Source organism: Camellia sinensis, chromosome 9, assembly GCF_055761805.1.
Source record: "Camellia sinensis isolate YWXY chromosome 9, ASM5576180v1, whole genome shotgun sequence".
Taxonomy (NCBI): Eukaryota; Viridiplantae; Streptophyta; class Magnoliopsida; order Ericales; family Theaceae; genus Camellia; species Camellia sinensis.
Window position 1 is genome coordinate 27,742,062 of NC_138969.1, and position 14,869 is coordinate 27,756,930.

Sequence of the window (14,869 nt, forward strand, 5' to 3'; positions counted from 1 at the left end):
TTTCAGCTCAAATTGAGCTTTGTGGAACTTTAAGGGAACAATGGATATTTGAATAGTTCTGAGATAGCTGCAGCAGAGATGAGAAAATCTGAACTTTTAGCTGTGAAAGAGAATTTGGATAGAAGCTTCAAATTATCAAATTAAAGCGTAGTTACAAAAGCAACTTCATAGTGTATTGCTGCACAAAATAAAGAGTAGGGATGCTGCGCTAGTCAAATGTCTTGAACAAACTTAGGATCACGATAGAAACTAAGGCAACAAATAAATGCATATAGACTAAACCTTATTTTTTATTTTATTTTACCTTTTTCACATCTGGAATTTAACACTCTTGCGGTACTCTCCAAGTGCCCACATTGGGAAAATGTTCCTGTATTGGGCATAATGTAGGATACAATTCTTTGAGTAGACTCCGGTGATTTCCTGTGAGGGTAATTTTTATGGTTAGGAAGTTGTAATCTTTGAAGAACATAACTTTTTGAAATAGCAAAACCATAAATTCTAAAAGTACTAACAACTTTGTGAACTCAATTGACTCAACTCTGTCATTTCTTCCAAAATGTATGAACCATTTTGGGACACACAAAAGTGTTTCCAAGTAAATTACCTATTGTGGAAAATCACCATCTTCCATCTGTGCATTAATCAATAGCTTTGCTGCTCTATGTAAAGGTGTTGGATCTCTCTCAGCCTAGTTAATTTTAATAAGGATAACAAAAACTTTAATATAAGACAACTGTATATAGGTATGTTAACTAACTTATATGCTTCATGATATAACTCTTGAAATTCGTACTAACTTGTCCACCATAAATAAGACCCAACATAGCCCATGATGTTTGTACTAGATTTGTTTTGTTTCCTTCCAGTGGTTGATATTTCTTTTTCATGCATAAAAATCATCGAGAGTAAAATATCAAACTTTAGAAAAAAACAGAGCATTTGAAATAGTTCTATCATTTCTCACACAATTGTTGGGTAGAACTTTTCTTTTTCTTTTTCTATTTCTAATATATATATTGTTGTGCCCAGTTTGGAATTGGAATTGGGAAACACAGTTTAATTAGGTGTTAGAGCGAAGTCTATAATTGAACACAAAACTTAGTTATGGAAGTTACCATAGAAGGGCATGATTCCAAGGTCTCTCCCCAACCTCCCTCTTCATTTTGTGTTGAAAACAAAAATTCAATGCCTCTACAAACTGCTTGGCTGTTATTATATGTCTTTCCGGCTGAAACTAACCCTTCAAGCACAAAAAATGTTCCATAGATAGAGCAAATTCCTCAATAGCCATACCTGCTCATGTCATTGAACACATCAATTCTGATTGCCACAGCTCTTCATTTTTAATTTTTTTTTTTAATGTCTACGTATATAAATTTAGAAGTGCAACTAATTTACCAAGAACCATTGGGCCACTGTATCTGCTCAAGGAAACCAATTGCTTTTGCCACTGAAATTTCGATTTCTTTCTCCCGATGCATTGGATGTAAAGTTTGAATGACAACAGAGCATGGATTATAGATGTAGTGCATTCCACATGCCTAGACAACCAATTGACCAAGGTTAATATTAGCTATCCATGGTATGAAAAATATTTTAATGATAATGAACTAAATTAAAACTTACTCTGTCTCGACCACAATGTCAGCAAAAAGTTCTGAAGGATTCAACATCTACATAAAGAGAAACATGATAGTAAAAATCATTATTTCATAGTAAATGTTAAAAAGTTGAATTCCCGTAAACTACGAAAGAGGACTTGTTTGGGTGTAAAATGATACAAATCACCAGAGTAGTATCCTGGTGGTTGGTGGCTTACTCCCATGTGGATTGGTGACCATGAGGAGATAGATTCTTCTCTTTGGGGTGGCGTTCGGGGGCATGGGCTACCGACTCCTTGTTATTATACCCTAGGTGACTTGGGTCAAACTATGGCTTAAACTAGTCTTGAGGGAGCATTTGCGAATTCTCTATATACGATACTCCACGTTGTTAGTATTAGAATCCTATTCTAGTTGGATTTATCAATCCTTTAGACAAAACCGATTTAATTTATAATTGTTTTGTACTTAGTTTTAGAAGTCGAAGTGGATTCAAGTTAGGAAATTGAATTTGATTTTAAAGAAGCAAGATATATCAACATACAGGTCCAGGTTGCTAAAGGTACAAGCTAGCATAGCCAAGCTTAAAGACACAATCAAAGCATTGTGTCTCAATCAATTCTATGTATTGCCTTGCAATGCAAAATGTACTTGAATTGTTTGGTTTTGATTTATGTCAAGTCTCAAAGTACGTGTACAAAAATAATTTGTTTCATCAAATTGGTTTATCTAGTGGGATGTTGGAGTTGATTATGCACTCTGTTAAACGCTTGAGCGAGGAACCGCAAAATGATTTATTTTGAGTCATTTTCAAAGTCGTAATTTAATTGGGATTAGTTTTCAAGCCACCTTCTGGTATCTCCACTATAAATAGGACCTTAGCAGGTGTACCAAAATAAGCATGGAGTACTTTTTGAATACATTGTGTTGAAGGTCGTTCAGTCTCCAAGTCTTCTAAATAATTATTCATACATTGGTGGATTTCCAAAGTTTAATGGGTAAGTAAAAATGATACAAGCTATTACAATCTACGCTAAGTGTTTACCTGGAAAGCAGGTAGTGGAACTGGTGGCTCCCAACTAGCAAATCCACCACTTTCAGGACTCTACATGAAGAAAAAGGTGTAAAAAAAAAAATTTGTTGTTTGAGTTATGTGCCTGCCTCTATGCATTAGAGTTGTAAATGATCTTTGTTGTCAAAAATCAAATATAATATGTATGTTGTACCTGTAAGAATACAAGGACATTCACTGCATCATATAAACTTTCATTGTCAGCTTTTTCCTCTACAATTTCGGTGGGCATTTGTGAAAATCGTAGTAGACACTGCAAAGAAATGGGAAAAATTGGTTAAGACAATTTCAAAATGAACAACCCAATGCATGAGATACCCGCTAAAGTGGGGTCTGACAACCCCAAATTGCTAATTACCATTGAATTACTACGGTTGTAACATAAAGCATGATTACTTTCAGTGATTCAGCTGTGCAGTCCGAGACTACCCAACCTTGATCTTGATTAGACAAAGCCCACGCTCCTTTAGTAAAGCAACGATACATGCTCTCGAAATCCCCAGCTGGATTTTTTTTGATCTTCAAATTTGAAGATCATACAATGTTAGTGAGTGAAATGAAGTCGTTCCATACATTTTGCACGCACACATACAAAAATCATGTTTTTATTTATTTATTGATAAGAAGAAACCTGTGATTCTTTTATGTAAACATGTGCCTTCTTAAGAGAATCCCCATATTCGTCAACCATATTACTTGTTATAATTGCCTGAGTGGCAAGAGTAGTGTCCCATATTTGGCTGCCAAAACTCTATAATTCAACAAAGTAATTAACAAAAATATCCTATTTTCAAATTATAAAGGGCGATTTGGCATAACTGTAAGGTTTGTCATTTGCGTTTCAAGTGGCGCAAGTTCAACTCACAAAACCTCCCAAAAAAAAGGGATTAGGTTGCTTATGCCTTAGTAGGAAACTATTATAATAAGTTGCAGGTTTTTATCATATAAACCTGTATTTTCATTCCATCTTTAGCAAGCCACAAATAATCAGGAATTCAAGCAAGATGATGCTTGAACTCATCGCCATCGGGGTTCTCCGCCCACCAACACATCAGTTGCAAACTCTGCAACAAGAACATATTAGATTTGTTTCACACTTCCAATCTAAATAGTTTCGAAACCGATAACCTATTTGATTTTGTTTGTGTTACTTGCCTTTTCGATACATCCTATGGTAATATATCTACTACTCTCTGCTCCATAACACATGTACTTGATTGTTTTTCGGATGGCTCTCTCTCTTATCTTGTTAAAGGGCCAACAGTTCATGATTGGCTCACGTAGATAATGAAGACCATCCCAAAGGAGATCTTGTATGAAGGTATGATGATAGTAGAGATCCTCTTGCATTTTACAATTTAGTATATATAGGCTTCATTAGGATTGAACATGTTCAAAAATTCAGTTCCATATCATAATTGCAATAATAGTAGATTTCCCTAACCTTGCAACAGTCATGGTGCGCTTTATTCCAGTTTATCTCCTCATTTGTATTTGGGTGTGTAGACACCCCATTTTTGACCGACCTTAAGACTCAAACGTCATTGATTTAGCACTCGGTATAGTGCATGTTGTGCTCATTTCGAGGTTTCGAAGTTTTGGCTGAGAGCCTTGCCCTCCGGACCTCTGAACTCTTTGTGCTTCGGCTCGGTTTGCGGACCAGGCCTTGTTTTCCTTGCCTGAGGGAGAGAGAGGTCTTGCAGAACATCTTTTTGTGGTCATAGATCACTTTTTGTGGTCGTAGGCCACTTTTCCTATTTGGAGACTAATTTCTGGTTTTTAGAGCCTTCGGTCGCACACCTTGTCTCGGGACAGCTTAACGTTCTCCGTTTGGCGTGGTTTTTGGACCACACCTTGTTTCCTTGGCCTAGAGGGCCACTGTGGTTTGGGAGCCCACTTTTGTGGTCGTAAACCACTTTTGATGCCCGGAGACTAGTTTTCGAGGCTTTCGGCCGCGTGCTTTGCCTCCCGATCTCTTGTCTTGCATCCGTTTTGGTTTGTTTTTGGTACAAACCTTGTTTTCCTTATTTGGAAGATGGTTCAAGGGTGGGAGACCACTTTTTCTCCTTGGAGACCACTTTTCCTTCTACCAGCTAGTTTTCTGGTCGGATAACTGGCTTTCTTGGTCTTTGGGCCCCTTTTTCTGGTCGGTCACCACCTCGCTAGCTTGCTTTCATGCTCTAGACCTCTCCTACCCATGGCCGACCAGTTTGTGTTCTGGAAGACCACTTAAAGTGGTCGGCCACTTTTTGTCACCTTTTTGGACAATTGCAGGACACTGAGACCATCCTCCATACACGTGTATGGAGGGATTGCCTTAAAGCTTAGCTTCTCCTAGAAGCTTTGGCTTTTGCCTTCTATAAGAGGGAGGCTTCTTCTCCCTCCTCTAGGTTCAGAAAATTAGGGTTTGAGTTATAGATATAGCTTTGTATCTATCTTGACTTGGTTCTTCATTTTTGTGCCTTAAAGTGTCATTTTGCCTTACTTTAACACACAAACACACACTCAAACGCCATCCTTTTGCTACTAAGGTGCTTAGGAGCTGGTTTTGGTGTTCTTGGGTTGGTTTGAGCTTGAAAAACCTGCTAGAGTTGCAGCTATAAAGAAGTTCATCAAGGGTGAGTTTCTATCCCTTAAAACCCCCATTCTTGCTTAAGCTTTTGGACCCTTTTGCATGCTGTTTTAAGACTAACTTCCTACTGGAAAAAGTTCTGTTTTTGCATGCTTAAGAAATTTCTTTAAGGTCACTTTTTCGTTTGGGGTGGTTTACTCCCTCTTAGGCCTTGTTAGGCCTTGTTTTGAGCCATCCCTTTAGGCTCTTGTTGAAGTCTTTGCATGACCTTTCTACCACTGAAATCCAGAGGATTTTTAGTGGTGGAAAGGTTGTTTTGGAGTCCTAAATAGGATAGGGTCATCCCCTCTCCTTGTATTGTGTTTACTAGCTTCATATGCCTCATGTTTGAGCACCTTTGTTAAGCTTGTGTTAGCTTGCTCTTAGCTAGTATTTGTGGTTATTTTGCTGACGCATGTCACTATTTTTACTTGCTTTGGTCACTCTATGCATGGTTAATACACTTGTGGTGTAAATCTCTTAAACTAGTTTTGTATGCTTCATGAAGTAGCATGTCATTATAGCTTGGTTTGAGTCCATTTCAGCATGTATTTGGTGTTGTTTTACCATGTCATACCTCTGTTAGGGTTTGGTTTGGTCACCTCTTGCATGCCTCATGCACTTGTTGTGCAATCCCATGAAATTGCCTAACATGCATCATGCTTTGACATGTCATTTTAGCATGCTTTTGGCTTAGCTCTAAGAAGATTTTGTTCATGTTTTAGCATGTTTAAGGTCTGATTTGTGTTGTCTTGGTCATCCATGCCATGCTTTGTATAGCTATAGTGCAATCTAGCTTGTTTGCGTTGTGCATCAAGTCCTCCAGCATGCATTACTTGGACTATTTGAATGATTTGGCATCATTTGTAATGTTATTTCAGTCCATGTTTCATGCTCACTTGCATGTTTTGGTCTTTCAATGCATTGGAGGGTTTGCCCATTTATGCCTTAACATGAATCATTGCGTATGCCTTCATGCCTTAGCTTGCGAGCCATCATTTTAATGTATTTTTGGGGTTATTATGCCATGATATAACTCTGATTTTTGTTGCTTAAGTTATCCCATGCTAGGTCTTAATAGGTGTAGTGTAATCCACCTTATTTGCCTTGTATGCATCATGCCTTATGCCCCTCATGCTAGCAGGTTTTGGCTTCCTTCCATGCATGTTTTAGACTCATTTTAACATGTTCTAGGACTGTTTTGGATTGCCTTATCCATATGCTTCATGTTTTGTATAGTTGTAGTATAAGTGCTCTTGCTTGCTTCAAGCTTTAAGCACCATTGCATGCTTTATTTATGTTGTGTACATGGTTTGGCATCATCTAACATGACATTTCAGAGCATATAGGACTGTCATGTTCCCACTTCTTTCATGCTTTGAATGCCTTTGAGCATTGTGCATTGTTGCCTAGTTTATGGCTTAGCTTGTATGCTTGCATGCCTAGGTATTTGAGCCCTCATCTTAGTATGTTTAGGTCCTTGTTTTGACCTAATTAAGCTCTGTCCATGGTTGGTTCATGCATTTGTGCAATGTATTGCATGTCCCTAGAGTAATCCTCCTTGTTAGCTTTCATGCTTTAGGATTCTCACATGCTTTACTTGCTTTGTTTGAATGATTTGGCATCATTTCTTACCTCATTTCAGTGCCCTTAGTGTTGTCACACTTGCACATTTATCACTCTTCGAGCCTTCTTGAGGGTTGTGCTCTTGGGCTTAGTTGAATGGCCAATACATTGTGCATGCATACCTTGCCTTTTGTCCCTTTGTTTTTATCACCAATGGCCACTAATTTGGGCATGACTGAGGTCTACCCCTTTTGGTTTAAGTCCATTGATTATGCCTTGTATATTGCATTGAGTATGCCATATTGTTTTATTGCATTGAGTATGCCATCCTACATTGCATTGTGCATGCCATGTGGTTATTTGCATTGTGTATGCCAAGTCGTTCCTTGCATTGAGTATGCATGTTTCTAACATTGCTAAGTTGCCCTTGTAGCATTGCATTGTGCATGCATGTGTTAGCATTTTTTTTTTTGCATGCCATTTGCATTGGTAGTTTGATCATGTTGTATTGCATGTTGTTGCATGCCTGTCCCTTACATTGTGTATGCCATGTAGTAGCATTGTGCATGCCATGTTATGTGTTGCATTGTGTTTGGAATAAGTGCTAGCCCAAACACGGGAAAAGAGGGACGTTTCATACTTGAAGTGATGAAATGTGTCTTAATTCCCGGTCGCCGACGCTCTTGATTATACATGATAGAGTTCTAGGCCTTATGTGTTTACTTGTGCATTCATTTCATATTGAATTGTGCAACTTCGCCTCTTAGCTATCATGCATTGAAATGCGCGATTGGTGGCCCGAGGGTCGAGAACCTACACTCCCTTGAGTTCATGACATGATAGGGAGAGTGGTTGTGCACACATATCTTGCAAATACATTGCCATGCCCTTTCTTGCTCTCTGTTGCAGCAAATTGTAGTTCAGCAGCAACAACTGGTCGGCCAGCCAGAAAAACTAGCTAGCCGACCACTTTTCTAGTTTTTCTACAAGAAAAGTGGTTGGCAGGTGGTTGGAGAGACCAAAAGTGATCGGCCACCCTCCCACAGGGTTCCTAAGGTGAAGTTTAAGCTTTCTGGAGCTTGGTGCAAGTTTCTGAGAGCAGTTGCAAACAGAGGCAAATTGGGGTATCACGACAGATTTCCGAATGAGGCGGATGGGCTTGCATGCATTCCTCTCCCTCTGAGGCTCCTGATTTGCTTCTTTCCTTAGCTACCATGCTTAGATAGCTAGCTTTTGCTTTGGTTTGTACCTTTAATAGTTAATGAGTTAGTTATTTCAATTCGTTTTGTAATAATTAGTTAACTAGGGTTAGTTAATTAATTTGTTGTGTAATAATTAGCTTAATTAACTTAGATTAGCTAGTTAGCTCTTTATTCGGTCTCTCCCTCGAGAGGGCCAAGTGTTGTAATAAGCGTGCGTGTATGTGATGCATGTCTTCCAACCCCCATTTCTTTCTCCCTTTTACTTAATTGCTTATGATGGTTAGTTTTAGGGCATTTTTCATTTAGCATACTTTATGCTCACATGCGTGCATCCATTCATCTATATTGCATGCACTGGGCTCGGCGCATCATACTAACTGCATTGTACTTTCAATATATTACTTGAATACGTGTTTAACAGTATGTTATCAAGTTGCATTTTACATGACATTCTAGATAGCCGAGCCTATCTTAGTCACATTTCTGCATGTGTTGCATTAGCCATCTTAATATGAACTAGGATCATGCATGATTTCTAACTAGTTCTCTATTTTGGCTCAGAGTACACTGTGAGTGTTTACGCTTTAGCATATTGCATGTGTGTTAACGTTGCCATGAAAGCATGCTTGCCATGAGGCTAACTGCTTATGTAATTAATTGCCTGAATGCCTGTGGGTGAAGGTTGAGTTGCTTGAATTAGGACAATTCATTAAAATCCTCGATTTAGCCTACTTGCGAGTAGTAAACTTCAAACCATGTTCAAACAAACGGATATGCAATGCTTTGTTCCAACTTAGGCGATCTAGTCTATAGTTGTTTGCTGTGCGCATAACATAGTAATTCTAGGTTAAATAACCGGAATAAGAACACATGTGTTTTCAAAAACAAAATATCATGTTTAGTACAGGCCGATCTTTAATCGGACGAGCGGCGGTACTCATTACATGACCTTTCCCAATTGTACCCAAGTTTCCGAGCCGAAGCAACTTTGGTGATGACGAACACGTGGCCTTCGGCATGAGTTAGGGTTTCCTAAATTCCCCCAAAATAAAATATTTAGGTGGCGACTCTGTATTTGGCAAAGTAGTCCATGTTTGACACTTCTTTATAAAAATCTGTTTTCCAAAACGATTTTCCGGATTTGGACTCTTTGGTGATTTATCAGTTTCACATCGCACATTGTGAGAGTAGATTCAGAACCGTGACATTTGAGTCCGAACTCTAGTAGCTCAGAACAACACGAGATTCGCGCCGCCCTCGCAGCGCGCAGATGTTGGGGAGTTCCCGGGAGCGCGTTACAGGGTGAATTTCTCGTCTTAATGACTTGACAAGATCAGTGATCGGCCCATGATATTTCCTCCCATATAGGTATGACATGGGCATGTAAGTTGTGCGACAGCAACACCACATTTTTGCTTAATTTTGTAGAAAAATAGAGTAAGGCTTAGACCAAACAAGAAGATAAAAAATTATTCATTGGATGGTTGCGCGAAATTCAATTAGTTAAACTACCTAATCTTAATTAGTAACCTAGAAGATTATTTAACGTGGAAACTTTGTAACTGGTTTAATGATCATTAGTAAAACAAGTACAACTGTCCAGATGAGAGCTAGACTTAGATTGTGTATAAATGTTAGGTTTGATCCTTTTAATAGGTCATCAAATTGAAAGTTCAAGTACGAGAATGTAGAATGTTTTACATATTTTCTTCAAGTAAAGGATACTCCTAAGACTTTTGTTTAAAACAATGAATACAAAATGATAAAATATAGGAAATAAATTTCCCTTTTAGTCACCTAGGTGATGAGGCAAAAAGGAAGGAAAAAGCCAGAATTCTGGGGGCAGTGGGTTGCGTCCGGCCCATTCATACACTCCTAACACCTGTAGAAAATGGAGAAAAAAAACAATTTAGAAACTTTTTTGCATCACCATGTGCAAATTAAAATTCACATTAGATTTTCATATTCAGCATCTAAAAATAATGACTGAAATCGGTTTAGTGATAGTAGGGGTGCAACTTGGGCGGGCTCAACCCGAGCAACCAGAGCCCAGCCCGAGTTTTTTTAGGGCTTGGGCAACTATATCTTGTAATCTGGACGGGCTTGGGCAGAACCAATGGCCAACCCGAGCAACCCGAACCCGAATTGAATTTAATATATATATAATTTAATAAATTATATAATATATGTAAATTAAGTAAAAGAGTTAGTCTTAATTTTTATTTTTTACTTTTTTTTTGGTTAGTCTTCTATTAAATAAAAGAATTAGTCTTAATTTTTATTTTTTATTTTTTTTTGGTTAGTCTTCTACCATTAGATTAGCATCTTTTATGTCTACCCTTAGATCTACCTACAGGTTTCTGGACTCAGGCAATTCGGGCTAACCCGAGTTCAAAATACAAAGCTTGGGCCGGGCTTGGGCAGCAATGCTCGGGTTCATGGTCGGGCTTGGGCACTGCCAAATACAATTCGGGTCGGGCTTAGGCAGACCCCCAACCCGCCCGAACCCGCCCGAGTTGCACCCCCAAGTGATAGTGATATCCACGGTTGTATATCACTGGATAAATGTCACTATTATTTTTTACATCCTACATGCATCTTACACAATAAATGTCATGTATACATATAGCATGGTGTAGGTAAAAAACTGTGAAACCCATTTGGTAACGTCATCAACGGCACTCAACAACTTACCATCTTATAACATTACAAGATTATATGAAATTTTCAAACATCATCCTCCAAGATTTCAATTTTCACAACCCATGGTGCTCAACAATTATCATCTTACCTCATTACAAGTTCAAGTGTTAACAACAATGTTAAAATACCATCTCATATCCCATGTATCAAGTATATTGTTATTATGTTAAACATTTGGTGGAACTTACTCTCATACATCCTCTTAATACAAGAAAGTAAATAATTTCAAAGACATTTTCATCATTTTGTAAAATCCCCAATTTCTAGGGTTTTTATTTGAGAACAAACTTGCCTCATTTTCTAAGAGAAACACCATCAAATCATTCATCATGCATTTAATAGAGGAAAACCCCCCAAAAATATAGTAAAAGATTGAGTTACAAACTCTCTTTCAAAACCCTCTCTACATTTTGAAGAAAAATCAAAATCAACACAAAACCTCAAGAACACTTTTAAAATAAAAATCACTATGGCAAAACTTGTATATATAACTCAAGAAATCCCTACCTCAAGCTTGATGAAGAGAGAGAAGATGAAACCCTAACTCCAAGATGAGAGAGAGCTTTGATTCCTACCCCACCAAGTGAAGCTCTTGCCCTAAATCTTCAAGATTAGAGGAAAATGTTGATGATCTTGGCTCAAGATTTGCAAGAATCCAAGTGTTGTAGATGTTTGAGGGAGTTTTCTAGAGAGAAAGGGGAGAAAAATAGGGTTTAGAGTGAGAGAGAAGTGAGCAAAATGTGAGATACATTCGGATTAAAAAAAGGGAAAAAAACAGGGCTCGGACTGCCCAGTTGACTGCTCGTGCGGCCTTCTCCACCGCTCGTGCGGCCCACCTTGACTGCTTGTGCGGCCCACTTTCTCCGCTTGTGCGGCCCTTTTCAGAATGAAATTTTCTGTGTGGCAAGCTTCACCGCTCGAGCGGCCCTCACCACCACTCGAGCGGCCCTCCTCCGCACGTGCGGCCTCAGGCCCCGCACGTGCGGCCCTGGACCAGCACCCCAAGTTTTCAACATCGCTCCCGGCACCCCGGACTCACCCGCGCACCCTCTGGAATGACCGAAATTCAACACCGAAAGGAACAAGAATTAGGAAACCATTTCCGGACATTTCAATCCAACGAAAATAAAAGAGAATGAAGCGAAGAAAGAAATAAGAAAAGGGAAAAAGAAGGCCGGTCGTCACATCCTCCCCACCATAAGAAATTTCATCCCCGAAATTTGAATAGACTCACTAAACAAGAGTGTTCTAGCAATAATAGCTATTTCAACAACATTATCAGATTACAACATTTATGTTCAACCAACATTAAGTATTCTTCTTATCATCAATTCATCAAAACATAACTACTCAAGCTTAGAGTGAGATGAAATATCTATACCCATATATCATGCTCTTTATCATCATTTTCCAAAATAATAGTTTTCTCATATCAAGTTTTTGGACTAAAACATTCATAGCAATTATCTCTCTTTCATAATCTCAAGCTTAGATTAACAATACATACAACAACATGCGATCAACAATTTAACACATTTCCCTTCAACACTAAGGGACATTACAATTTAAAACAAACGACTAAGCCTTTTCAAATAAGTCCAGATACTTGGAGCGGACTTCTGCCTCTCTCTCCCAAGTCGCTTCCTCAATCCCATGGTGTCTCCACAACTCCTTCACTAACGGTATGGTCTTGCCCCGTAACACTTGTTCTCGGGTATCTACAACTTGAGCCGGTCGCACCTCGTAGAAGGCATCCTGATCCACCTCCAAATCAACCCAATCTAGCACATGAGAAGGGTCAGGTTCGTACTTCCTAAGCATTGACACATAAAACACATTGTGAACCCCCGAAAATTGTGGCGGTAAAGCTAACCAATATGCCACTTCCCTAATTCTCTCCAATATCTCAAAAGGCCCAATGAACCCCAGAGACAACTTACCACTCTACCAAACCTCATCAAACCTCGCCTAGGTGGGATCTTAAGGAACACATGATTGCCCACTTCAAAGAATAGGGTCGCCTCCTCTTATCGGCATAATTTTACTATCAGTTTTGGGCCGTAGTTAACTTTCTTCGGATGAGAGCAACTTTCTCGGTTGTCTCCCTAACAATCTTCGGACTTAACAAACTGATGACCTACAAGGTTGGCCATACAAGGCCTCAAACGGTGCCAAGGAAGACTTCCCACCCAACCAAGGAAACACAACACCAACTTCCGGCTACAACCAAATTTAGAGTACTACCCCGACTCTAAAAACACCAAGGATACCGAATTAGTCAAGAACACAAGGAAAGGTCACAGACTTCCCCTCGATTCACACCACTCACTGGGTCTATGAGGCAAGAACAACAAACAACCATGGCAACCACACGCACGCCCCGGGTATCCACCACTACTAGCCCAAACACTCTTTACGGCCAACACTCTAACAAGATGGAAACTAGATTTTTTTTACCACAAGATCCTTGGTTACCTCGTTTAAGAAAAAGGTTACAACAAAACACGGCTCAAGACAAGACTTCGGACTAGCAAGTTCTTACAATGCCCAACAATCCACATAACCGAACGTACAAAACTTGAGATTTAGAAATACTATTAAAGTGGTTACACCATCACAACTATAAGGGTACATCAATTAACAACTCAATTCCAAAAGAAGGTTTTCATCTTTTTCTCAATCATTGGTAAAAGTCATCTCTTTACATGCAAAACATTTTCTCAAAGGTGTTCCAAACTCACACCGGTCACAAGTCAAAAATACATTTTGTTCCTTTCAAGCAAAAATCCACAATTCGTTCATTTTAATTTCCGTTCCATCGTAACAACTGGCGGATCTCTGCTGTTAACCAACAACACCCATCACCCACATGGTGATGCTACAACCGGAACAACAGAACATAGCATTTCCACAATATTAATTAACAGGATACAACAATTATACCATTCCATTCGGCCAATAACGTTATTATTACCACACAAGTTATTATTCACACATGATAACGACATGATCACATAAACTAGTTAAAATAGGGATTGTTCTTGTCATCTTAAAAGAAAAGAAAATCTTTTTCTTATTTATACATTTTCTCCAAAAAAAAAAATTTTTTTGAAGGAATCGTGTTATAAACTTCGAGTAAAAACAATTTATTTTGTATTTATTTTTCCCCAAAACAAGTCTTAAAATCTCACCCCAAGGGTTTTTAGTTAAAATAGAAATGCCATGAAAGTTTTCAAAAACCAATAATCACTTATCAATTTAACTCCTCAACAACACTTGGTGAACTCCTACCATTACCCAATCACATCCATCACACTTACAGTGTTTTCACAATGAGACAACCACATCTTCCAATACAACAACAATTAGAAATAATCATGGTGTTAAATGGAATAATGCAACACACACAACTTTCCAAACTCCGAAAGTTCCGTACCAACACAAACATTAACTAAAAAGAGCAATGGTACCCAAAAGCCTATGAGTATTCCCAACCCAGAAGCTAACACTCTGCCTCTATTCACGGCTTCAAAAACTTACACAGAGATGCGCACACTGATAACCACACATAAACGCAAGGCCCAACGCCCTAGGCACAACCCACGGCACCACGCTACCTTCTAGCCAAATTGCACTAATTTTCCAAAAGCTCAACTTTACAACCCACATCTAAACCATTCTAAGGTGACTATTTGTCACCTACCTTGATGCTACTCAACTTAACTAATCACCCGAGAGTTTTTGCTCCCGGTCTTCAAGCACCTACATACCATTCCCAAAGGAATTCTACTCACACGCCTAGATAGCCAACACACTCTTATACCCAACACAAGACCGAGTAGGTCAACGGTGATCACGCAATCCAGGTTACCCAAGACAATTCTTACTAATGGTACACTCGTTACCTAAAAACACCAACCATTCATCACTCCCTCAAGATGCAAATCTCACACTCCCTAGACATTCCAACATCACTTCCACCAATCTTCACGAAACTCTAAGGTCTCACACTTCCTCAAACTTAACACAATAAAGCTTTTAAAATTTTGGCCCTCATCCTAACACTACGTTTGTCACAAAAATTCCACAGACTTCTCAATCGCCATCTACA

The 14,869-nt window shown here is 38.9% G+C and overlaps 1 pseudogene across 1 annotated transcript in view; it reads right to left on the bottom strand.

Moving 5' to 3' along the window:
- Nucleotides 1–545: 545 nt before the first annotated feature.
- The window catches only part of LOC114264242 (dammarenediol II synthase-like), a 93,887-nt pseudogene continuing 79,563 nt past the window's right edge, over nt 546–14,869 (bottom strand). The window contains exons 10-20 of the transcript XR_014339487.1: nt 3,832–4,019; nt 3,627–3,740; nt 3,308–3,427; nt 3,073–3,195; nt 2,831–2,929; nt 2,650–2,709; nt 1,630–1,676; nt 1,402–1,544; nt 1,119–1,296; nt 801–881; nt 546–691 (exon numbers count right to left, since the gene is read on the bottom strand). The product of XR_014339487.1 is annotated as a dammarenediol II synthase-like (transcript). The remainder of the gene's footprint in view (nt 692–800; nt 882–1,118; nt 1,297–1,401; nt 1,545–1,629; nt 1,677–2,649; nt 2,710–2,830; nt 2,930–3,072; nt 3,196–3,307; nt 3,428–3,626; nt 3,741–3,831; nt 4,020–14,869) is intronic.